Consider the following 26494-nt stretch of genomic DNA (forward strand, 5'->3'; position numbering starts at 1 on the left):
ATTCATAAATAATACATAATTTCAATTTTGTAACAATTTTTTTCGTAATTAGACTTTTCGCATGCGATAAAACTGAAGATATTCAATCTCGAAGAAACAGTCAAGAGTATTGTTTCAATTTCAAACCAGAATTGAACCGAACCGATTCTTTAAAAAATTAACAAGAAAACACGCCATAGTTCTATTTAATTTTTATGAAACTTTGCAGACGTATTAAATAGGTAAAAACAAACGCCGTTTTTTTAATCCACGGAACTGAAATTTAAAGAGGTGAAATTACCGTTTATAAAATTCTGGTTAAAAAATGCTGTTTCAGAAACTACAGTGTCCCACATAACTGGAAACACTCAATTATTTCCTAAACTATTAAAGATACAAGAAATTGCTTTGGTGGTCATTGCATGGTAAGAGGGGGCAACAACATTTTGACGTAGACGATTTTTTTTTGGAATTGTTATTTTCAAAAATATAATGGCAAAGTTTGATTTTTTAAATGGAACTAAATATTTTTCTTTCGATCATTTGATAGTGTTTTTGAAGTCGAATTCATTAAGCTTGCATGTATACACTTGATTTTCATTTGTTTTCGAGATATTGCGGTAACAAAGGGTATAGCAGGATAAGATGGTCAAAAGTGCCCTTGAGCCGAATTTGCTTCGCAATGCACCATTCGATAGCATATCCCAAAAAACCATGGTACACCAAGTTTCAACCCTGTACCTCAACCGGGAGGGTAGTTACAGGGTAAGAAAGAAAAAGTAGTTTTTGCCATATTTTCCCTATTTAATGGCATTCAAAAAATCTGAAAAAATTCTAGAATATTCTAGCCATGTATCTTTATGATTGTGAATTTTTTCAGATTTTTCGGTTGCAAATCCTAGGCGTGAAAAATCAAAAACGCAAAAAAAAGTCGAAAAATAGAGATTTCAGGTAGAAGCTTTCGAGACACTAGATTTTTACTTTTACAGTAGTTAGATATTAGCATGACTGGTGTCCTCAATTTTTTTCAGATTTTTCATTCTGGTGCGTCAAACCGAAAAAAATCAAAAACCGATATCTTCGACATATTTCGTGCGATAACATGAGAAATACTTTCAATTTTTACATTTCCTTTACACACTTAGTGCATTATGTGATTTCGAACATTTTTGCACTGGATGAAGTAAATTCTGAATGGAGAGAGTAAAGTTATTATAAATAATTGAAAATTACGCACCTTATCCTCTAAAATATTAGAAAGTTTTTCAACGTTGCCGATGGGTAAGTCGGTAAGATGTCCGAGTATGGAACCGCTGGAAACTTTTTTGTCACGAGTTCGCGCCCCATGAATGTACAATTCTATTTTTTGTCTTAAAACAATTTTTTTTTTAAATTATTAATTACATAAGAATACACAATAATCATTTAATAACGTATGAAAATAATTTTGAAATATTTTATTATTCAGTATACATAAAAATAAGTGGTACACAACCGACTCTTTGGCTATATGTACAATTAAGGTAAAATATACATATATTGCTTTCAATATCCATCATAAACCAACAACCACACAGCTTTTCAATTAACAAAATATTGGGAGCTATCCGTAATTAGAACAATATGTAATCAGAAAATCGGTAGTGCACCACTTATTTTTATGTATACTTAATAATAAAATATTTCAAAATTATTTTCATACGTTATTAAATGATTATTGTGTATTCTTATGTAATTAATAATTTTTAAAAAAAATTGTTTTATGACAAAAAATAGAATTGTACATTCATGGGGCGCGAACTCGTGACAAAAAAGTTTCCAGCGGTTCCATACTCGGACACCTTACCAACTTACCCATCGGCAACGTTGAAAAACTTTCTAATATTTTAGAGGATAAGGTGCGTAATTTTCAATTATTTATAATAACTTTACTCTCTCCATTCAGAATTTACTTCATCCAATGCAAAAATGTTCGAAATCACATAATGCACTAAGTGTGTAAAGGAAATGTAAAAATTGAAAGTATTTCTCATGTTATCGCACGAAATATGTCGAAGATATCGGTTTTTGATTTTTTTCGGTTTGACGCACCAGAATGAAAAATCTGAAAAGAATTGAGGACACCAGTCATGCTAATATCTAACTACTGTAAAAGTAAAAATCTAGTGTCTCGAAAGCTTCTACCCGAAATCTCTATTTTTCGACTTTTTTTTGCGTTTTTGATTTTTCACGCCTAGGATTTGCAACCGAAAAATCTGAAAAAATTCACAATCATAAAGATACATGGCTAGAATATTCTAGAATTTTTTCAGATTTTTTGAATGCCATTAAATAGGGAAAATATGGCAAAAACTACTTTTTCTTTCTTACCCTGTAACTACCCTCCCGGCTGAGGTACAGGGTTGAAACTTGGTGTACCATGGTTTTTTGGGATATGCTATCCAATGGTGCATTGCGAAGCAAATTCGGCTCAAGGGCACTTTTGACCATCTTATCCTGCTATACCCTTTGGAGATTTTTCACGGGAAAAATTCACTTCGGTGGGAAATATCAGCAGGGATCCTGTTCGCATCTAAAGTTTGGGACTGCCGTCCCCTGGGCCGCCCGTGATATCCATTTCAAGCGGTACTGCTTAACATGCGGTACTACAGGGTGATCCTCTCGCTACGCTACCCAAAGGAAGTGCCGCCACAATAGAATGTAGAAGTGGACATCCCATTTGTCATCGCTTACTTGACCGAGGTGGCCCCTGCAGCGAAGACGGTTGTGTGCGTGAAAATGTGTGTAATGAGCAGAAAAGTCCCATTTAAGCACTGCGGAAAACAGAATATTTTCTTAACACATTTTCACACACACAGTCGTCTTCGCTGCAGGGGCCACCTCGGTCAAGTAAGCGATGACAGAAATGGGATGTCGACTTCTACATTCCATTGTGGCGGCACTTCCTTTGGGTAGCGTAGCGAGAGGATCACCCTGTATCTCGAAAACAAATGAAAATCAAGTGTATACATGCTACCTTATTGAATTCGACGGTTGAACTTTACCAAAAGGTGGGATGCAAATCCGGATGGGTCATATATCATTGGAAAGCCCTTGACGAGAGGAACACAATGGCGTGGGTAGGAGGTGTTAAATATGTGACCTTGACCCGCTAGAGGTCAAAAACTAAGATGATTTCAAATATATATATTGAGTTTACTCAAAAGCTGGGCGGCAAATCCAGATGGGTCGTATGTCATTGGAAAGCCCTTGACGAGAGGAACACAATGGTGTGGGTGGGAGGTCATAAATATCAGACCCTGACCCGCTAGAGGTTAAAAACTAAAATTACGTTAATTTTGTTGTGCGAGAGGTTTTCGTCCTGATATACCCGCTCCTGACGCTGGATTATGATAAAAACGCGAATGTTGCTGTGTGACGTACAAACCACCGCAGATACTGCGCCGTCACCGCCATATTTAGGTTAGGTTAGGGTTAGGTTAGGTTAGGTTAGGTTAAGTTAGGGTGTCTTTTTCGCCCGACTGGTCGCGGTGGAAAGGTGGCGCATCTCCCTTCAGGGGGTGGCCGCCGGAAACCGCACCGTCGGGGCGGTCCTGCCGGTGCTGTCAGAGTGGCGGGATCGCGGCTTTGGCGCCCTGACATTCCGGGCCACACAGGTGCTCTCCGGACATGGGTGTTTCGGGGAGTACCTGTGCCGGATCGGGAGGGAGCCAACACCGAAGTGTTGGCACTGCGGGGCGGGGCGGGACACCGCACAGCACACCCTCGAGGTGTGCCCTGTGTTTGAGTTGGCCCGCCACGCCCTGCGTGTGGAGGTGGGGCAAGACCTCTCGCCGGCGAGCGTCGTAAGACAGATGCTCGCCGGCGAGACGAGGTGGAGGGCGGTGATCTCCTATTGCGAGGAGGTCATCGCCCTGAAGGAGAGGGCCGAGCGGGATCGTGAAAGGAGCGATCCCGCTCGGAGAAGAGGCCGGCGCCAACCGCGGCGCCGGCGGGACCCGCCGCCCTAAGGGATCCGGGGGGGTTGACGGCGCCGATCGCCGTTGCCCCCCCGGCGCGACGGATGCGGGTAGGGGACTGGTGGGGGGGGGGGGGGGGGGGGGTCGTGGTGACCCTTCCGCCCTGGACGAAAAGAGCCCGGACCCCGGTCGGACCTGGGGGCGGGCGGGGAGGGAACCCGTTACCAATCGGGGGCCGGGTGACTCCGGGCGGAGAGTGGGGTGTCCCTCCCACAAAGGGAGTTGCCGCCCTCCCACACAGTGGGGGAGGGACGAAGTGAAGCCGAGGAGTCCCTCTGTAGGGTGGCTGACCACAGCCCACCGCAGCCCTCAGGGGGACGACTCGGCGGGCCGCAGGCGCCCCGCTGGGGCGTCATTGCACGCGGACCCGTGGTGAAGCCGGCACCGGAAGCTGGCGAGGCGCGGTCAGCGCCCGGTCTACCGCGCGGGGTGGGCGGGGGGTCGTTCCTCTTCGCAGTCCGCGTAGGGAGATCGAGGCGCGGGGACTGCAGGTGTCCTGGGCTGGGGGCCCAGGCGTCATTGCACGCAGTCCCCCGAGATGGAGCCGATATCGGGTGCGACCCCCGGTGTCGGCAGAGGGGAGTCCTTTCGACTCCCCTCCGAGACGGGCGCTTCGACGCGAGGCGGGGGAGGCTCCGGAGAAATATCACTCAGGTCCCGGAGCCTCTCCACAACGCCCGAGGAGGTCGCCGTGGGGTTTTAGCCGGTAGAAATCCGGCACTACCCCGTCACCTCCCCCCAGGGGGTGGCGGGGCGTCTTGTCGAAGATTTCCCCACGATAAAAAAAAAAAAAAAAAAGGGTGTCTTTTTCGAAGATTTCTCCTCGTTAAATAAGAAAAAAAAAAAAGTTAATGAATTTATATGTTTTGGGGCATTTTAGTTTTTGACCTCTAATGGGTCAAGGTCTCATATTTAAGACTTCTCACCCACACCGTTGTGTTCCTCTCGTAAAGGGCTTTCCAATGACATATGACCCATCCGGATTTGTCGCCCAGCTTTTGAGTAAACTCAATATATATATTTGAAATCATCTTAGTTTTTGACCTCTAGCCGGTCAAGGTCTCATATTTAAGACCTCCTACCCACACCATTGTGTTCCTTTCGTCAAGGGCTTTCCAATGACATATGACACATCCGGATTTGCGTCCCACCTTTTGGTAAAGGTCAACCACTGTAAGATCTAATTTTTCACAATATATTAATCCTTGCGATGTTGGATATTATTTTATGTCGAACACACGTTTCGTTTGGATTTTGTATTATGGCGCCTTTTTATTTTTGCATGAGTGCGTTGCCAGCACCGTCTTTTCAGTTTTTTTGTTCTTTGAACACTTCCGTTGGCTGTGTTTCTGAATGGCCCCACCAAAATTGAGAACTCGGGGTCAGTATATAACCTAAATTGACTATAAGAAACCGATTAAAGTTGGTTTTAGAACTGGATGTCTTACCGTTTTCGAGATATCGTGGTAAGGTTAGGTTAGGTTCCGTGTATGCGCAATATTGAATAGCGCATACGTAGTCCCAAAATTGTACAAAACTTTCTTACCACGATATCTCAAAAACGGTAAGACATCCAGCTCTGAAACCAATTTTAATCGGTTTCTGGTAGTCAATTTAGGTTATATACCGAACCTGAGTTCTCAATTTTGGTGGGATCAATCGGAAACTTATACCTTCCATTTTTCGTTGTGTTAAGCTGGGTACAGACGAGCGCGCTGCGGCTGCAACGCGGCATTATAAACTGTGTGCGGTGTTTCGTTTTTACCACGAACACACGCAGCGCATAGAATGAACCATGAATTTCAACGCGCATTCGCCATCAGTTCAATGTTTTCGGTACTTGGGCTCGAATGCGGCAAACCCGAAGAAAACCGTCCACACTGTGGCAAGGAACCCTTTTGTGTTCGTACAAAAGACCGACGAAAATTGGTTCGTTGCGCGGCATTACAGTATTGCCGCGTGACATGTTCGTGCTACCGTCCAAACGAACAAATATTCGCCCAAATACGTTCGTTCCATGCCGCGTTGCAGCCGCGGCGCGCTCGTCTGTACCCAGCTTTAACCCTTCAGCGACGGCGTACGTAAGAAATACGGACTTCGCGAATTGCATATATCGCCGGCGTACGTAAGAAATACGGATCCCTGATTTCGCATATGTCGCTGGCGTACGTAAGAAATACGGACTCCACAAACCTCGTTTCCCAACAGTGTTTCTATGGAGTATGGGGCCACGTGCATATGTGTTATTTTCTATATTGCAACGTAGTGATATCTGATACTTGTGACCCCTACAAAAGCGGTTGCGTGGTAAGTTCAATAGTAACAATATACAATATTTAGGTTTTTCATCAATTTTCGCCGAGAGTTAAACGAGACAAAAAGCTATGATGGTTAACGCTTGATCGAAGAATCGCGAATTTTCCAAGAAGCGTTCGGTTACCGCCTCGAAGCTCTGGAGAATTCGCGAGCATGGAAAAATAATTTCGAAATAGCGTGCATCAATTGTTGACACTTCGAGAAACCGAATGGTTCAGAAAACAAATGCAAATAAATAGCGCGGCCGATTGCAGTCATTATTCAGTTTCTTGTCAATCGGTCATTCACTCTTCTGTGAAGCTGTGCGATTTTATTCTTTCAAAAAATTTGAATTTTTAATACGCGCCCACGTTCTCCTTTCGCGTTATCCTACACCCACAGAGTCATGTGTTCTACTAGTTATGAATTTGATCTTTATTCTTCCGACAATGAAAGTGAAAGCAGTGATGGTGAGAGTTGTATTGATGATGTTGCGAATGCATGTGCAATTACGGAAGACAGTTCTTTTGATAGTGAAAACGAATTACTAGAACATGATTTTGACGCCCCTTTTGAATGGGAACGTATGGAAAATTATCGCGGACAAAGAGAAGAGTTCGTTCAAAACTATGGACCACAAGGTATAGCACAGACTGCACATGAAATACTATCGTCTTTTTTAATATTTTTTACAAAAGAATTGGTACAAGACGTAGTGGAAGAAACAAACAGGTATGCTGCAGAACACGTCAATTCGCGAGATCTATTATCACATCGTTCACACGTAATGAAATGGAAAGCAGTTTCAGTAAATAAAATGTATAATATTTTCGGTTTATTATTACTGATGGGATAGATTAGAAACGATACTAAAATATTTGCACTTTAGTGACAATAATGCTTCAAATTATCAAGGTCAACCGAAATTACAAAAAATATACCCAGTTTTATCATATTTGAATACCAAATTTCAAAAATCATACATTCCTGAACAAAATATTTCAATAGATGAATCACTAACATTGTGCAAAGGACGATTAGGATTTAAGCAATATCTACCTTTGAAAAGTGCTAAGTTTGGTATAAAGACGTATGAACTATGTGAGTCCAGCAGCGGATATTTATGGTCGATCCTAGTTTATACTGGAAAGAATATGACCATTGATATTACCATGCATGACAGAAATGTTAATAAAACCTCAGCCATTGTTCTGTCTCTTATTCAACCTTTATTAGGTAAAGGTTATACGCTATGGCTTGATAATTTTTACACTTCTCCGGCATTAGCCCGATTTTTGAAAGAACAAAGGACCGATTGTGTAGGAACACTAAAAACTAATAGGAAAAATTTTCCTGTGACAGTAAAGAATGCAAAATTAAAAAAAGGTGAGACGATTGGCCGACATGCAGGGTCGATTACAGTAATGAAATGGTATGATAAAAGAAACGTCTGCCTACTATCGACATATCACGGCACGGAAACAAAAACAGAAGTAAAGCATGGTAAAGAAATAACAAAACCCATATGTGTTTATGATTATAACTGTTATATGGGAGGAGTAGATCGTAAAGATCAAATTCTTCAACCATTTCTGGTTGAACGTAAAAAAATGTCGAAATGGTACATGTTTAGGCGACTACTCAATGTTACTGTACTAAATAGTATGATTATATATAAACACAATACAAAAAGAAATATTAGTCAGTTAGCATTTAGAATTGCTTTGATTGAACAACTGTTTGTACATTTTCAAACAAACGAAAGAAGATACAATGTAAAACTAGCACAGGATAATATAGTTCCTCGTTTGACGGAAAGACATTTCATTCGTAAAATTACCCCAAAAGAAACGAAAGCCAATCCACAAAGACGATGTGCTGTTTGCACTAAACACGGAAGAAAAAAGGACACCAGATACTGTTGCGAAAATTGTAACGTTGGCTTATGTTTGGAAGAATGTTTCGAAGCGTATCATACACAAATGGAGTACTGAATAAATAATTTGTATTTTTTTTTCACGTTCATAGTTTATATAAAAATTTAAATTTTATTTTCATTTTTGTTCATGGTCAAAGTTTGTATTATAATATTTCGCATTTTTCATATTTTATATTATTTTGAAATTATATAAAAGTCGAAATTATACAAATATGTCAATAAAAACATCATTTAAAAAAACAAACAGCGGTAATAAAAATTCTTATTTATTTGGCCCCCTGACGGGCCCCACTTTTTATGTGTATTTATCGTGACTGAGCTCCCTCTACCTACAAGTAATAGCCGGCATTTCGATATGATTTTCGAGAAGAACCAGCCGTCCTACAGAATAGGTTCTCGCGAGTACAAAGCCGTCGTTGAGGGGTTAAGTTAGTTTTACAATAAGGCACGAACATGTTTCGCAATAAAGTACGTATAATGAATTTGTGTTATTTTTCTTAAACGAAACGCCCGGACAAAATCCTCAAAAGACAATAGTTTTCCTTCCGTTGCAATATTATGATATTACACCGTTATGATTTTTAACTGGCGACTCACTAGTACCAAATATATAATATTTATTTTTGAATTCTGTTTTTTATAACATGTGTTTACAACAAGGTTGAGGAACTGCTGAGCTACAACAAGCAATTTCTGTTTCCAGTTAGTTTATGCCAGATTATAGTCAGGGAAAAAAACGAACAAAGGCAAACTGTTAATTCAACCTCTTTGTTCTCGTTAAAGATGTACATTTGAATAAAAATCAACGAAGTAGAAAAATAGCCTATTTTTATGATTAATGGTATATCGTAAATGAGACAATCTTTGTTAATGAAAGGAAGGGTTGAAGTTAGCGTACCAGGAGAGAGCTGTGGAAAAGTTTCGAATGTGCATGGCTCTGTGCAATTCATGCGATCCCTGGAGGCGACAAAGTTGAATGGATAAAAAAGCGAGCGTAAAATAAAGACAAAAACGAATGACGTAACACACAAGAAAAATGACAAAAGTATGTTTCACGCGAGGCCGTCGACCATTCATTTTCATTCGTGTGCCTAAGGATCGAAATTTACAAAAATTCCTACAGGGAGGCGGAGTTCAGACATTCTTAACCAACAATATGATTACTTTATCTATTTTATAATTTAATATGATAAAAAAGACTAATTAATAGTTGTAACTATTAAGGGGTTGCAAATGTTACACCTCGGGTGGTTAACACAATAACTTTACAAATAATTTGAAATTTTTTTCTATTAAATTTCTTGTACCAGTAGCGCAACCAACGGAGATAGAAGAAATCAACAGACTCTTCGCTATTAAGAAATAAAAAATTTTTTTTAGATACTGAAACGTTTTCTAAAATTTCAGAAACTATCATCGGGAGTAAACAAAAATTTTAAAAAGCAGACCTAAGATTACCATGATAACTAGTAAGGTATGAAACCAATGTTTTGACCTCTCTTATCAGACAATTATGGTTACGCCACTGCCCTGCAATACTATTTCTAAATTCTTTTTTCTTGATAGTTTTACTTAAAAATTTAGAAAATTAAGTTACAATCTGCAACAGACACTCTAAATTCAAATCAATGAAAATTATGTTGAAACTTTAAACATGTTTTCCTCAAAATGATATCCTCAAAATCGGTAACCTACATTTCTCTAATGGCACCAAAGTGAGTTTGTAATAGTTTCACTCAAGGACTTTTATTCAAACATCATAAATACTTTTTCATAAATTAAAAAAGAATGATTTTTTAATGAAAAAATCGCAACCTACTATTTTGTAAAGAATAGTATTTTCAATATCACCTACATCAAAAACTACATCTTTCCATGTATTTAAGGATAAATTATTATTTGTATTTCAGAAAAAAGCTATAGTATGTTCGTTGCAACGAAAGCTGTTTTCAATTGTTTATAGTTTTTGAACAAAAGGGTATAGCCGGATAAGATGGTCAAAAGTGCTCCCAAACCAAATTCGACTTGCTATGAACCATTCGATAGGCGATCAAAAAAAACCAGTCTGTGCCAAGTTTCAACCCTGTATCTCATCTGGGAGGGTAGTTACGGGTAAAAATGTAATCGCGAAGTTTTTGGCCAATTTCTCCTATTTATTGGTATTCGAAAATTCTGTAAAAAATCAGAGACATTTCTATTTGTGAGGCACATATTATAGAATTTTTTCAGATTTTTAGATTGAAAACGGAAGCCGTGAAAAATAAAAAACCTCAAAAAATGCTGAAAAATGACGATTTTGTATGGAAGGAGTCGCGGATCTAGATTCATATTTTTTTTGTAAGTGTATATTATCGATACTATTATTCTCAATTTTTTTGAGAATTTTTGGTCAGGGCGCCATAGTTAAAAAAAATTAAAAACCTATATTTACGACATATTTCATGCGATAACATGAGAAACACTTTCAATTAAACTTGATTCAATTCAATTGATTCATTAAACTAATTACACAAATCACGTTTACATCAATTCTGTATTGTTCAAATATTATTCAAAAATTGAAACAGGCGTGATCTCTAAAACATTTTTTTATTTCCGCCACCTTAGAAATATTGATATCAAGTATAATCATCAAACACAATGAGTGAATTAAACATCGAGATCATCCTAATATATTTTATAGCATTATCATAATTTTTAATAAATATAAACACTTCTATTAGATTTATTCTGCTGTGCAGAAAAGGTAGTTACAATTAAAAACGAATTTGCTCCGACAGTTAGGTCGATTAACAAATGAGTACTTTATTTAAGTTATCTGCTGCAGTGAATTCATTACGACTATATTCGCGGAGTTGCAAACTAGATTTATTTCCGTGCACACATACAGTTTCACACGAATACCTCTTCCATGTACGATGAATGTACGTTTCGAATTTTAACAACAGAGTAAAATGTATTTTGATTTTCTTTTTTAAAATTACAAAAATTATTAAAAAGGTTCTCAAAAGATCAATACACGGTGGGTTGGAAACAACCAGAACATGTCATTCTACACATAAAAAATAAGAAAAGAAGTTGGTATAAAATTTTTTTCATCAGCTTTTTTATTTCGAAAAGAACCTACTTTATGCACATTTTTCAAATACATTTACAACTGCCGGATGGGGTAAATTTTTCCCTCAATGCAATGAAACTCTCCAAATTTGTAGAGTAAAAATATACTGTTTTTGATTACAACTAGTTAATATCGGTAGTATCAACTGATAGGAAAATGATATGTATAATAATATACGTGTAAGGAAGGTGTTCGAAGTACGTCAATATTTTACTTATTTACGGATTTATAAGTTACTCAAGATTCCTGGTTACAGTAAAACCTGGATAAATGCAACCACTCTTGGTTGCATTTATCCAAGGGAGGTGTCGAATCTCGGGTTACACGCGACGACCAGCCAAGCGTGAACGTAAAAAGGGACAGACAGTGGCGGAAAGAAAGAGGTCCGATGATGAAAGGGAAGAGCCGAAACGTATCGGTGTGACTAATACTAATTCAACTATAAAACTTTTTTATTTTTGACCTTTTTTTAATGAAACTTTTACCAGCAGATTGGTGACATTTTTCTTATTAAAATGATACCAAACACGATATAGTTTGAATTATAATTACTTGCTAAAATTGATGTTAAAGGTTGGCGAAAAGCAACAGAGATCGAAATCAAAACCAGTCGCGGTGTCGGCTCTGGTTTCAAAGGTTTCATTTATCCAGGCAAGGTGGCGATTCTGGGCATTTAATGTTGCATTTATCCAAGCGAGGTGTCGATTCTGCGTCCGTACACATGTTTTGTATTCAGCCGATATGCCGATTCTGTGTCCGTACACATCTTTTGTATTCAGCCAACATCATTTATATTCAGTCGTGGTGTCAATTCTATGTTGTTTATTCTATTACTATTGTTTATACATATAATTTAAACTATATCATGTTTGGTGTCATTTTAATCGGAAAAATCTCACAAATGCGTTAGTAAAAGTTTCATTAAGAAAAAGTTAAAAATAAAAAAGTTTTATTGTTCAATTAGTATTAGTCACACCGATATTACGGTGGGATCATATTACACGGTTTTCTGATCGAGGGGCTCGGATCTAGGGGGATCCCCCCAAGTGGAGGGGATAGCGATGTTGCACTTATCCAAGCATTCTTTCGTTGCATTTATCCAGGTTTTACTGTACTACGCAAAAACATTTCAAATAATGCATATGCACTTTATTAGCTGAGAAACATAATTACGTTTGTGACAAACCCTGACAATGAGATAAAGTGACACATTTGGCATTGTAAATGATGTTAAGACAAATTCAATGATACAAGGCAAGGACAACTCACAAGGGAACATCGGGGACTGATACACTCCGATTTTGATAAAACTTTGCATAAATATTTATTAGACCTGTTTATGCAGATAACTGTAATTCGTTGGTGCCCGTTTTTCACTTTGAGGGAGATATCAACCCTTTTATCCGAACCGCCCTTTCTATATACGTGCTTATAAATCGTAAACAACAAAAGATATCAAAAAATAGTTGAAATAAAAGTTATACCGTTTCTTGAGGTCTATAAAGCTGCGTGGGTTTTTTTTTAAATCATCCTTTTTGCAAAATTGAATTCCCCCTCCCCCTCCGTTTTGAAAAACTTTACTTTTTTTCCAATCAATAAAAGCGCCTATTTATTATGAATTCAACGATGTATTATAGTGTATAGTTGTTTTAATTATTTCGATGGAATTTTTGATTTAGGTTTTTTGATCTGTCTGTATTGACCGCTAACTCAACTTGTACTTTCAACGTTGATAAGATTTTTGATAAGAACCATTTTTCCATCCGTTTTACATGTCATTTTCATAATTGCAAGATTAATTTCATCATCATATGATGATGTACATTTATTTTATAGACTTTCTACAATATACAGAGTACTTCCGATGTAGTAGTACAATTGAAAAGACGGTTAATCTACATATAAAAATAAGCTGAAAATGTAGAGTAAGAGTTTTTGGTATACAGGGTGTCTCACTTAAACAGATACAGAGCTCTTATTCCGTAACTATTAATGATACAAAAAATTGTTGATATGGGAATTGCACGGTAAAAGGGGGCCTATGTTCTGGCCGAAGTGATAAATCTTTTGCATTATTAGTTTAAGAGATATGATGGTCAATTATCGTTTTTCAAATGGAACTATATATTTTTTTTTAGTTCATGTGATAGTGCTTCTCAAGACGAATTTATTAAGCTTTAACGTATACACTCGACTTTAATTAGTTTTCAAGATATAACGTTCACAAATTTCCCGATTTTCAGTAGATGCGTCTCGGTTTGAGTAGCAAGTCGTAAAAGCGGCCCTATTGTTGCGGTAAGTGTCACAGCGGTTATTCTTTGAGTCTGCCGTTCCTAGCGTAGAGCCCCGCATGGCACTTACCGCAACAATAGGGCCGTTTTTACTACTTATGCGCAATCAAATAATTTGAATTCGTAAAATTGTAACTACTGCAGTTCTGACAATTGTAATTTATATACATATAATTCTTCATCATAATCAGAAGTGTTCGCAGACCCTCTCGAATGTTCAAAACCCAAGTTTTCTTTTAAATATTGGTACGTCGTATTAGAATGAAGGTATCGATATATTCGAACATTTGTATAATTGAAATATTTGTTATGAAATGGAAGAGAATTTTATTGGATAGAGTTGCCAAAATTTTAATTCGAGAAAAAAAAACAGAATGCCAACAGCACGCGGAGTTCCCAAGCGGTCACCCATCCAAGTACTATCCGCGCCGAACTTAGCTTGACTGCGGTGATCGGACGAGAACCTGTATAATCCTAAGTCGTATGGCCGTTGGCTGAAAGATACACTCTTTTACATCGAGAAACTGTTAAAAGTCTAAAGAATACACGATGTCATAAAAATATAGACAAATTGCTGTTTAATGCATAATCCACAATCTGCCAAAGTTACGTAAACAAATGGAAATTACTAATAATTTTATAATCATAAATATAAATAAAATTTGTTTGGCATTTTACACTAGTGTAGCTAATATTGGCACATAACATTTTATTCGCTGAGTAATCAACTTTTTAATGTATATTAAAATTTTTAAATGCAATCTTTTTTCTACTGCAGAAAAATGAGCATTAAAGACATTCTCGTTTTTATACATGAGCCACAGCATATTGCGTATAATATAAAAATGCAAATTTTACACCAAGTATCTGAAGACTTAATCATTATTTAAAAATATTAAGCACAATAGAAAATCTATAGGATTACTTAGAATGTAGAATTATAAAATATCTCTAGATTACTTAAAAAATAGTTTGACGAAAAAATTAGATCAGATTCAATCTGCGATAACATGGACTCTTTTGAATCCAATGCCTAGAAAATAAGGCCTTAACCAACATTTTAGCAAAGGAAAAAGTTGTTAAAAATCACCTCACTAATTACCACTTCATGGCATTCACACTCATTCTGGAACTCGAAATCTCAATAAATTTCTATAAAATATTATGTAAGCGTATAACTGCGACATTACCGGGTTCTGGAACATTCCGGAAGTTCTTTTGCCGCGCCGCCACTAAGCGTATGTATATGTATGTGTATGTATATGACGCGTCTGAAGCAGATTCAGAGAGATTCCGAGCAACGCCATACATATTGTAACGGCACGATCCGGTTCCGCGATCCGCGATACACGATTTAATGATTCAATTAAACTTTTGCATTCTGACAAAGAAGAGACGAGTTTATTTAAGACGCCCAATTCCTATTACGACCGGAGAATATTATCCTTTTCCTCCTACAATTAATTAAAATATTTGTGATACTTTTTTATTGCACCATAACTTCAAACTATTTGATTGTAATTGAGACCCGAAGGTCGATTTATCATGTAACATTAGTGAAGCGAGGACCAGTTCCTTCACTCGACTCCCAATATTGAGTGGACTCTCCCTCCTACCAGAAACTATTAAAAAAGATTCATTATCTCACAGAATTTAATTTTAATAGGAAGATAATTGGGCCGGAATGCAATTAACAATAAATACAAAACATACAATAATATCCCTTGTCGTGATCCCAGAGTTAAACAAATTAAACACTTTGATTACTAAAAAGTATAGATCTCCACTATTTTTATACTCTGTATTAATCTTAAATTGTAATAAAAAACCGAATTTTTCTGAGCGTAGGTTAAGGTTTTTCTAATGCAAGTTGAGTACAATGATTGTACACGGATGGGTAACTCTGGTATAAAAAACAGTAAAAAAAAATTCTATTGAAAGGGTGAAAGATACAGGGTGATTCTCTCGGCGTGCAACACATAGCCGTGCCGCGCAATGGAACCCCTTGCTGTTCCGTTTCTTGTCTTCGTCTCAGCCATAAACACACACAGAGCAGTCTTGGGTCCAGCGATATGGCCTCTGGGTCTCTTTACCCGCAACAACCGCAGGGTTCCATTGTACGGGACGGCTATTGTGTTGCGCGTCGAGAGAATCACCCTGTATTAGTGGCATCTTTCCACTACGGCAGAAGAACCACAGTACGTCACAACAGAAATGTATCAGTTTCATAGATTATGGCTGTGAAAGGGTGGCACTAGTATGCTTTAAAACCCATGTGAATGTCACATCGCTCACGTGGCAATACATAGCATAACGGGAGTCTATTCTAGGCACTGATCTATGTAACTGGTTACGGTATACGACGTCTCACAAGGGGGATCGCCAAGGTAAGGAAATCGCTTTTGGATCGGCAGTAGGTACAAGTTGTAGTATACATACAGTGTTATTGCAATTTAAACAATTCTGTGCATATGGTATTTCAGTTGTGAGAGATGGCTTACAACAGCAGCGCCGTAGGTGAGTGAGTAAGGTAACCGACTGGAAGTCTGGAGATAACGCAATTGTATATAATATAATGCAGTACACACTGTAGTGTGTAGTTTGGTGCCCTTTGCCAGAGAGAGAAGTGGTCAATTCTCAAAGATGGCGAATTTGAAAAACCGCAGGCGTAGAGCGTTATGCCGTATCCAGTTATATACAATGGGCCAAAAAAGTATTCATACACCGTTTAAAACAGAATATCACATTTAAAATTGTACCAAATGACTTGAGCTTTTTTGAGAAGCTATAAAAATTAATTTACTAACATAAGATATGTGCTTTTGTTGCTTTAAAAAATTACAATTTGTTGAAATCGTGAAAAAAATAGTGAAGGGTAATTCTTGAACTTTCTTATGTGAGCCCATAATGAAAATTTAAAATATATCTTTCGTAGATTTGAAGAACTTGTATGTATGCTGAACATCGAAATCGGTCAATGCACTTATTGTTAGAAGTTACAAGTTGCGATTTTCAAAAATTTTAATTACTTGTAACTTCTAAGTGCATTGATCGATTTCGATGTTCAGCATACATACAAGTTCTTCAAATCTACGAAAGATATATTTTAAATTTTCATTATGGGCTCACATAAGAAAGTTCAAAAATTACCCTTCAATATTTTTTTCACGATTTCAACAAATTGTAATTTTTTAAAACTACAAAAGCATATATCTTAGTAAATTAATTTGCATAACTTCTCGAGAAACCTGAAGTCATTTGGTTCAATTTTAAACGAGGTATTCTGTTTTAAACGGTGTATGAATACTTTTTTTGCCTACTGTACATCAGCGATTCTAGGCGATTTTTATGAGATTACTGTCTTTTGACGTCGTACGCATTTAATTTTTGTATAAATATAAATAAAAGTACCTATAGGTACAGCTCGATTTTATGAAATGAAACTATTGCAAAGGCCAAAGAAAGCATACGTATAATTTCGATAGCGAGGAAATACGGTAATTCGAGCCATGTAGCGAAATAATCATTATCCATCGATAAGGGCCATCAACGTTATCGGATTATCGTTACTACTGAACGAACGATATCAAAATGAAATTTAATTCGTATATTCAACGCGTCTGTCGACCAACTACGAATATATAATATTATAAGACCATATTCTGCAGGTATAACTTATACATTATTAATATTTACCTCCGAGAAAAGTAATCAAATATTCAAATGACATTACCAATAGTAATAATGCAGAGAATCTAACAATCTAGAGAAAAAGGATATACAGTATACTCCCGTATAACGCGGGTAATACATTACGTTTAGTATGAATTCGCGTTATAGGAAATCGCGCTGTATAATATTTCTCATATAACGCACATAATCTAAAGTAACATCTTTGGTATGATTATTGCCATGTCAATTTTTATTTCTATGTTTTATCACATAGGACAGCTTTTAAAAAATTAAGTGACATGCATACGCGTTGTACGAGGATCGCATTTATAAAAGCAGTGACCGCAATATCTTTGACGCGTTACACGGAAGTTTACTGTAAACAATACGAAATCCCAAACCGTGCAATCGAAAATTATAAACCACCACAAATTAATTATAAAAACGTTTAAAAAATAAAGCTGATGCGAGGTATTTGTAAGTTATAGTTATCCAGATCTTGCGCCATTCAACCCTTGTACATACAAAATCAATCATAGTGTCCGTTCGTCTAGTGAAAAAGCACTTAAGGGGAAGGTGCCCCCACCACCTCATGTGAATGAGGGGTCACGCGCGAGCGCGCAGCCATTATGTCTCATTCACATGAGGTGGTAGGGGCACTTTCCCCTTCAGTGCTTTTTCACTAGACCGGCGTTTCCTAATGTGTGGTACGCGTACCCTCTGGGAGACGGGAAGAGTTTAGTGGGGGGTACGCGCTGAATGAATGAAACGAATGAAATGAATGAATTTTATTTTACGTTTATTATTATTTTGTTTATGTACTAAAGAAGGAAAAAATAAATCTATTTTGTTATTAAAGTATATGCAATTTTTTCTTTACGAGGGGTACTCAGTGTTACGAAAATTATAGAAAAGGTACACAGATGTCGAAAGTTTGGGAAACACTTCACTAGACGAACGGACACTATGATTTATACTGTGCAATGGAGCCTGACGACGAATCAATCGTGACCCAAGCTTACAAAACATGTGTAATTATATTATTCTCAAATTAAATGTATAATTGTTAAACGATTGTTATATGTTGGAAGAATAATTTTTAAAACAATTATGTAAAATTTAGAAAATGAACATGACATGGAATATACAAAACTAAATTAAAATTGTGGCTTTCTCCATGGTCCACTGTCCGAGAGTTAAAGACTAAGTTTTCAAATCTATGCATTTTTGTTAAATCTTGCTAAAGAAGTGTGTAATTTATGTTATATGTTTATTATGTTTTAGTTATTTTGTCTTTGTATGCTTTTCCATTTAATGCGTCGCGAAAGAGCATTTTGTTTCAAAGAGTTGTCAGCGTGTCTTAATAAAGTCGAAAGCAGATAGCCCGACGCTATTTCGCTTTTGATGGATTTATGATGGGAACTTGGGCCGCATGAGGTCATAAGAGGGTGAGTGAGACTAAACAATCCTGATGACCGAGGATGGCTGTTGACCACGTTGGCTCTTTCAGTTCAGCTGTATCAGGTATCGAAGGATTTAGAGAAGGCAAGTGACCCGACGCCGTATTGCCAAAGAACGAGAACTTTGTTCCTGAAGGATCTGGCCACGGAGTGGGGAAGCCTATACCTTTTGGTAAGAGAACTGTGATGAACCCCACGGTATTTACCCCAGAACTTTCAAATGGTTAACATCTTACATAATTTCTAACAAACAAATGTGTTTTCTATACCAAATCTAGTTGCATCCTGCCATAAAATAAAGCATTTAAATAAAATAACATTAATAATACCTGGTTATCCACAGAAGACAAAAATTCAGTAGTTGCCGTAGTTTCACAAACAGCTCAAACTAATTTTGCATTAAGTAACTCGTAACATCAACCTTGTAGTCCAATTGAACACATTACCAAGCCACATTAACTCGGTTCTAAGAATTTTATTAACCATAGAAATATCAAAAGCAGTAATATACGTTTTCTATTTTAAAACAGTGTTAACTCTTTAACCGTTTGCAGACGATCGAGATCTCTACTGGCACCAGTAAAAGATTTTAACATTTTACGTGCTGAGAGTTTCATAAATGATTCAACTCTTCCAGACTTTTCAAAAAGAGTAAAACTAAATAATCTATTTTGACTACAAAATATGGAACAATGTATTTGTTTATAGAACAATGTATTTATATTTGTTGAATTCGTCTTGATATAGACTATAATATTATTAAGTCAAAAATATAAAGTGCCATTTAAAAAAATGAAGGTGACCTTGTAAATTATCGAAAAAAATTTTTCGAACTGTTTTATTGCAATGTATAGCCAATTGAAAACTGATCAACTTTTGTTTAAAAAATTTTTTGTCAGATTATCATAAGTACTGGGAAAATCGTAAAGTGTTACGTGGGACATTATATATTTGCATAAAATGGTAAGCCAATAAAAGAAACATAAAATCAAATGTAATTTTTAGTAATAATTTTCTTGTAAATATCGAATACCAAATATTGAACTACACTTGAAAAATTAGGAGGAAACTAAAGAAACTAATGTTTTTAACAATCAGTACCTTTCTTAACATTTTTAAAGACAATGCAATATTTTATAGGACAAAGTGAAGGGAGAAGCAGTGACGCGGAATAAATCTACGGCTTTCGTAAATTCGAAACCCTGAAGACGTACGCTGCATTATGAAATGACAATAAAGAAGCCAGGAAAAATATTTGGCCAGTTGCCAATATTGGGTCGGGTAATTCAATCGTGACTCTTTTCCCGTGCTTCTTTCCGAAACAAACTGAGCGTACTGAATTATAAATTATACCAGAAAGTAATAACGACGAAAATCAACACGTGACGATGCTGTTATAGAATATCCAATGAAAAAGTTTTCAGGATCCAGCAACTGAAGCTCGTAACAGCGGAATTCAAGTGTACGGAGAAACAATAAGCATAAACCAACACACTTTGCGGACCGTAAACTTTTATTCGTATTCAAATTCTTTTTGATACCATTCTCAAGATAAGAGCACTTCCGTATATTATGCACTTTCGCTCAATTTGCTTCTATAACACTGTCTGAAATAGTCTTGAAATAGTTACAACAATTACAGCGAGCAACAAAATTGAATCCAATAACTGTTTTCTTAGAAAATGATTATTTTACATAGTAAAAAAAAAAGTTACGAAGGATCTGTATATAATTTTCCAACTATTTCTATTTAAAAAACAATTAATGTTTTTACTTCATTACTTTTAGTTTATTAGTTATTTTATTTCTGATCGTGAATCAGATTTTGAATACGTAAGGGTCTCACAAACCGGCTGTATTTTACTTTGGAGCACACATACTTATTATCATTTTTTTATATATTCTAATAGTTTTCAATGAGAAAAATTCAAAAATGCAAGTTTCAACTTTAGAAATAGATCTGTTTAAAAATTACGTGTATGTGAGAATGAATATTTTGAACGTATTTTATTTATTTATTTTAATAAACGAGACAAGTCCCAGTAGTGTATATAAATGAATTTTACAAAAGCAGGTGACGAAAAAGAAAGATTATAGGTAGGGTGACGAGTCGCATAACCTAGTCTGGTAGAAGTTTTTGAATCGAATTTCTAAAGGAAGTTACGTTACTTGTGAATAAATCTTTGTAAGTGTGTACAAAAGGAATTTTAATAGCATTCTGCCACCTAGCATTTCCAATGTCTTTATCACAGTACGCTCTGCACGTATTAGGTCCGGTTAGTCTTGTCGACAGCATTTTGAAGCTCGTTTATGCAGACCAATCAGATTATAGAATGAATTCAATATGGCATCAAACTAACCACAAAAGTCCGTAAAAATGTTCACAAAAATCTTCAACATGCGAATTTCTTCTCTCTCTCTCTCCCTCTCCCTCTCTCTCTCTCTCTCTCCCCCCCTATATATATATATATATAGAGGTCTATAAAGCTGCGTAAAATTTTTCAAAGCGGAGGGGAAGGGGGAATTCAATTTTGCAAAAAGGATGATTTAAAAAAAAACTTACACGCAGCTTTATAGACCTCAAGAAACGGTATAACTTTTATTTCAACTATTTTTTTATATCTTTTGTTGTTTACGATTTATAAGCACGTATATAGAAAGGGCGGTTCGGATAAAAGGGTTGACGTCTCCCTCAAAGTGAAAAACGGGCACCAACGAATTACAGTTATCTTCATAAACAGGTCTAATAAATATTTATGCAAAGTTTCATCAAAATCGGAGTGTATCAGTCCCCGATGTTCCCTTGTTAGGCCGGCGGTAGTTGATATTTGAAGTGCGACGAATTCTAAGAGTCGCGGATGTTTTGTTTATGGAACGGCGATAAAAAGTTCGATCGCCGATCCTCGGAGGAACGCGCGTGTGGTCAATGACCCGAAGTCATGGTACTGCATGGCACGTGTAAAAAGATAAGGTTAATCTAGAAGGATCTGGCCACGGAGTGGGGAAGATCTTGCATCTTCTGGTAGGAGGACCATGAGGAACGGCATGACACTTACCCCAGAACCGTCGAAGGGAACCAATCGATTAGTAAAGTCAAAAATTTATAACAAATGTTAATATAATATTTGTTACGGATAGAACTCCACTAAATAAATGTACATATGTATATGGAAAACCAGAGGGAGATATTTATTTTTATTCAAACATAGTTAACAGTCCTTGACCTGTGTTAAAAGGCCCTCCGAGAGCACTAGATCTAAGTCAGTAGTGCATGGGTTTGTCCATGCTTAGAAGAAGCCTTTACGTGCACAGGGAAACCTGTGGCCGTACATTTGCCGTAGCACCGAGGGTATAAAACCGCTCGGGAGTGGCAAATATCACCGTAATACCGGGAGTATAAAACTACTCGGGGGTGGTGATCCTCACCATAGCACCGAGAGTCCAAGCTACTCGGAAGAGGTAAGAACCGAACACGGATGAGCTAGCTCGTACAATCGAAAGAGATTTGGGAGTATGCAACGATGATTGGGAATATTTGGCACTCTGGGATTCCTTGGATATATATATATTAATAAATAAATAATTTATAATATAATTTTAATATTTTTTAAATAAATTTAATATAAAAATATTAATTTAAAAATTAATTTGAATTAAAAATATTAAAATTTAATAATAAATAATTTATATAATGACAGTCCCGGAATCAAGGATCGGTGCAGGGCGCGAGGTTTGAAACTCGCGCCTTTTAGTTTCGCTGCCATATGTAAAAGTCTTTGAACCGGGACGCCGCACCGGTCGCAAAAGAAGGCCGAAGATTTCACGGAATCTTTATGCGCAGTTTCGGTAATCGAAGGCGATTAAAAAGGCAAATAGCCAAAAGCATCTATCAAAGTTGTAAGCCGCTTCTTCTGCGACGCGACGGCCGGCTGCGATCGGTCGTCGGTGAATCGCTTTGTGTCTGGACGCGGAATCGCGTATCGACTACGTAGAAGCAGAGACCGCGCCACAAAAGTTCGCCGAAAGCAAGTGGGCGATTTCTGGAAGAATCGTTACTTTTATTAAAGATACTTCGAGAAGGGATGTAGAAATAAAATCGAGGAAGGAGTCGAGGGGGCATTATGGTTCGAGCCTTCGAGTCGAAAAAACGATTCCTAGTTACTTGTAATTTTAAGCTTCAAACTGATACACCAAAAGTGCTGTTTCCTGATATTTTTTCGTCAAAATCATGCTAAACTTTCTAGATTCTAAGTGGATGTTGTAATTAATTTATAATTAACCATCTGACGACAAATTAGGTTGTTGAATATCACGAAATTTTTATTTTTCAAGGCTTGCATTCAAGTTTGAATTTTTTTATACAAAAAGATTTCAATATTTCACTTTAGTGTCACTTGTATGTTGAATTAGGAACTTTAATGTCTCAAAATTTGTCCGAATTTTCTTAAAGCATAGAACAATATAAAATCAGGCCCGGAAATGCAAGACTCAGTTTGCCGACCACGTTAGTGAAAAAGAGCACACTAACGCATGTTTACGCAGCTATTTTCACATTTTAAACTTCAAATTGTTATGTCAGAAGTGCTATTTTGCGATACTTTCATGTCATCAAATCACGTCAGAATCTATCACTATCAACCACATTATTCTAGAATGCAGGAAATACAACGGAGTATCAATAAGATTGAATATTAAAGACGACTTCACCGAAACAATCACTTGAACATCCTACCAGAATACACTGATCACATTCTGCAATACCATCGGAATTCTCAATAGACTATAAACTCTGGGGAACCCGTTGTCTTTTCTCTTTTTCTCTTAATTAGTGCTCCATAATGAGTATTTAACTTAATAGACAGTCGCTAAGAACCTTTGATGTTGATGCGACTCTAAAGACTAAATAAATAAATAAATAAATAAATAAGTAAATAACTAAAAAATCACATCAGACTTTCTACATCTCAAAGTTACCATTTGATATCCAACAACTTGTTCAATTAATATCAGGCATAGATTTTATTTCAATTATAAATAAATTCAATATACAATTGTTTTTCAATAATGTTGAGAAGTATACATACGATTTTGCGTATTACATAAATCGTTTTAAGAGCTAGTTTGAAGAAACTGGAAATTACCTTGATATAACCATGTTCTGTGAGAAAAAAAGATTTCCCCTTAAAACTGTTAAACGCAACAAACAGAAAGTCTTCCATCTTACCTCCTTTCAGGAATTACTTTATACAATACTAAAAATAGATTTTTCACATAAGAGTATATGTACGTAACAGAACAATTTATAATTTTTAATACATACATATGTATATGTATAGATACAAAAAATTAATTTATTATTTAATTATTTATATCGCATTAATTGCCAAAGATTATCAGCCCCGTATGGTACAATATACATAAATTTAATAAATAATAAATTCTGTGTTTACATAAGTCCGGCATATTTACAAATAATAAATAATTTCTTATTCCAATAATTTTCAGATAAAAATTGCAAATAAAATGAAGTTATTTAAGAATAAAAATTAATTTTGAAGTTATTTTATATTGTTATGTATTTGTGGTTTTTTTTTTTTTTTTTTGTTTTGTTTTGTGTGTCTGTTGTTTTTTCTCTTTTTTTTTTCAATATTAACAGAAGTGACAAGTCAGGTTTTAACATATACATTATCACTGCTTTTCGTAAAAATGTCTGTATGTACTACGGAATTCCATTTTTCATATATTTTGACCTATTTTCCGAAGATTCAGAACAACATATTTGAAGAGCCTAAAACAAATGCGTATGTTACAAACTTTTCAGAAGTTGTTTTTCACGAAAAAAGAACAATGTATTGTAAAAAACGTTTCTTTGAAGTTTTTAATACTCAAAAATGGCTCTAGATATCAAAACCTACATTAAGTGAACTGACACAAGTAAATAAAACAATTAACTATTTATACGCCACCCTTTAAATTTTATAAAATGTAACATAAGCCTTTCTTCTAGGCACCAGTTCATTTAAAGAAATTTTCAGTAATGAATTCTAAGACGTTACTGAACATATACCAATATATATCAAACTTATAAAAGATTTATAAAAATGAAGAAAAATCAAGCGTTTAAAGTTAGAAGTAACTTATAGTGAAAAATATTTTTATCTCTTATATTCTATCTTTATAAGCTAAAAACTCATACGAGCTAAATTTTCGTTCAATCTCGTTCCTTCAAGATAAAGCCCCATCCCCTCGTTTCCCCTTTAACCCCTTGACCTATATTTTTCAAAATTCAATAGCATCAATGCTGCATATGTAGAAGCTACTTTCATGGGTAAATCCGATCGGCAGAATCTCGGATATTGGATCAGGTAATTTACTTTTTATAGTTTTAGAAAAGAGAGTCGACTGATTTTCGCATTGACTTTCGTCATCTGTTTGCCGCCGCAGCGGCGACCATCGTCCGCAAAGGATTAATAATATTGATATCGATAATATTTGGATAATAATATATAATTTAAGCATTCATTAATATGAAAATAATACTAATGACTTTATTAAATAAAGGTCATCATGTTTTTAGGGCCAAAGTTAGAACTTATACTTTTTGCAAATTAATACTTATAGATATACAATTACTGAAAAAAATTTAATAAAAAGAAAAGTATTAAATTTCATTTTCGTATGTTTTCGGTCAAAACGTTCATCATGATATTTCAAATTTTCTGTTTTCTTAAATTTAAAATGTCGACTAAATAAGTGTCCACCTAATTTCCGGTTTAGTAATTAAAAGACAAAAAGCAGCAGGCGACCAAATTCTAAGAGCTTATTATACTGAACTATCTTAAATTAAATCCCTGCATTTGTAAACTATAAATTCTGTTTCACATAATGTAGCAAACTACCAGTATTATATAATTATTTTTTAAATAAATATAAAAAACGAACATGCTCAAAGATTTTCTGTTTTAGATAAGTAAAAGTGGGTTTCGCATCAAAACACACAATATGGAAGAAGCCATTCTCCAAGGATATGACGAAACCAGACCAGGCCACTACATATTCTTACTGGCATAAAACAAAATTTTTCAAATATCTAATGACAACTATGTGGAAAAATATCAGGTCTGTTCATAAATTCATCCACAACTTATAAAATTCAATGAACATTCATTTATTCAAACAATTGTATATTAATTAACATTGCTTTTGTATTCGATAAATAAACGATATTTCTTTCCTTACAATGCGACCTGGATTGAAGAAAAAAAAAATAAAATATAAACAAATTTATGAACCAACTTGATTTCATTTTTCATATATTTTCCAATGATTTTATTTAATACGTTGCAAGAAATAATTCCTTGTTAGAAAAATGTGTAAACGATAATAGTAAATCATAACTGACCATTTGCACTTTCAGTAGTAAATTTTAAACTTAAAATATCAACCTACAAATATCAACATATATTTGTATACACAGTATAAGTTGGACAAGCACCCGGTGAGATCCATTGGATAAATTCCAGGTAACCATCCTCAAAGCACTTGGGGGGATCCCCTTTGAGGAACAACGAAGCTGGATGAGCGAATACTGTAACCTGATTCAAGCTTCAATATATCGGTGAGACAATACTAATGCAACCATGAAATATTTTTATTTTTGTCAAATGAAACGTACTAATGCATTTGTGAGATTTTTCTTATTGAAACAAGATCTGGATTAT

At 35.9% G+C, this 26494-nt stretch overlaps 1 protein-coding gene and 1 pseudogene across 3 annotated transcripts in view; both read right to left on the reverse strand.

Moving 5' to 3' along the window:
* The window catches only part of Invadolysin (leishmanolysin-like peptidase, invadolysin), a 1079802-nt gene that overhangs the window by 1004691 nt on the left and 48617 nt on the right, over nucleotides 1-26494 (reverse strand). The window lies entirely within an intron of this gene.
* Nucleotides 14017-14136, reverse strand: LOC117610578 (5S ribosomal RNA; annotated as a pseudogene).

Source organism: Osmia lignaria, chromosome 11 (assembly GCF_051020975.1).
Source record: "Osmia lignaria lignaria isolate PbOS001 chromosome 11, iyOsmLign1, whole genome shotgun sequence".
Lineage (NCBI taxonomy): Eukaryota > Metazoa > Arthropoda > Insecta > Hymenoptera > Megachilidae > Osmia > Osmia lignaria.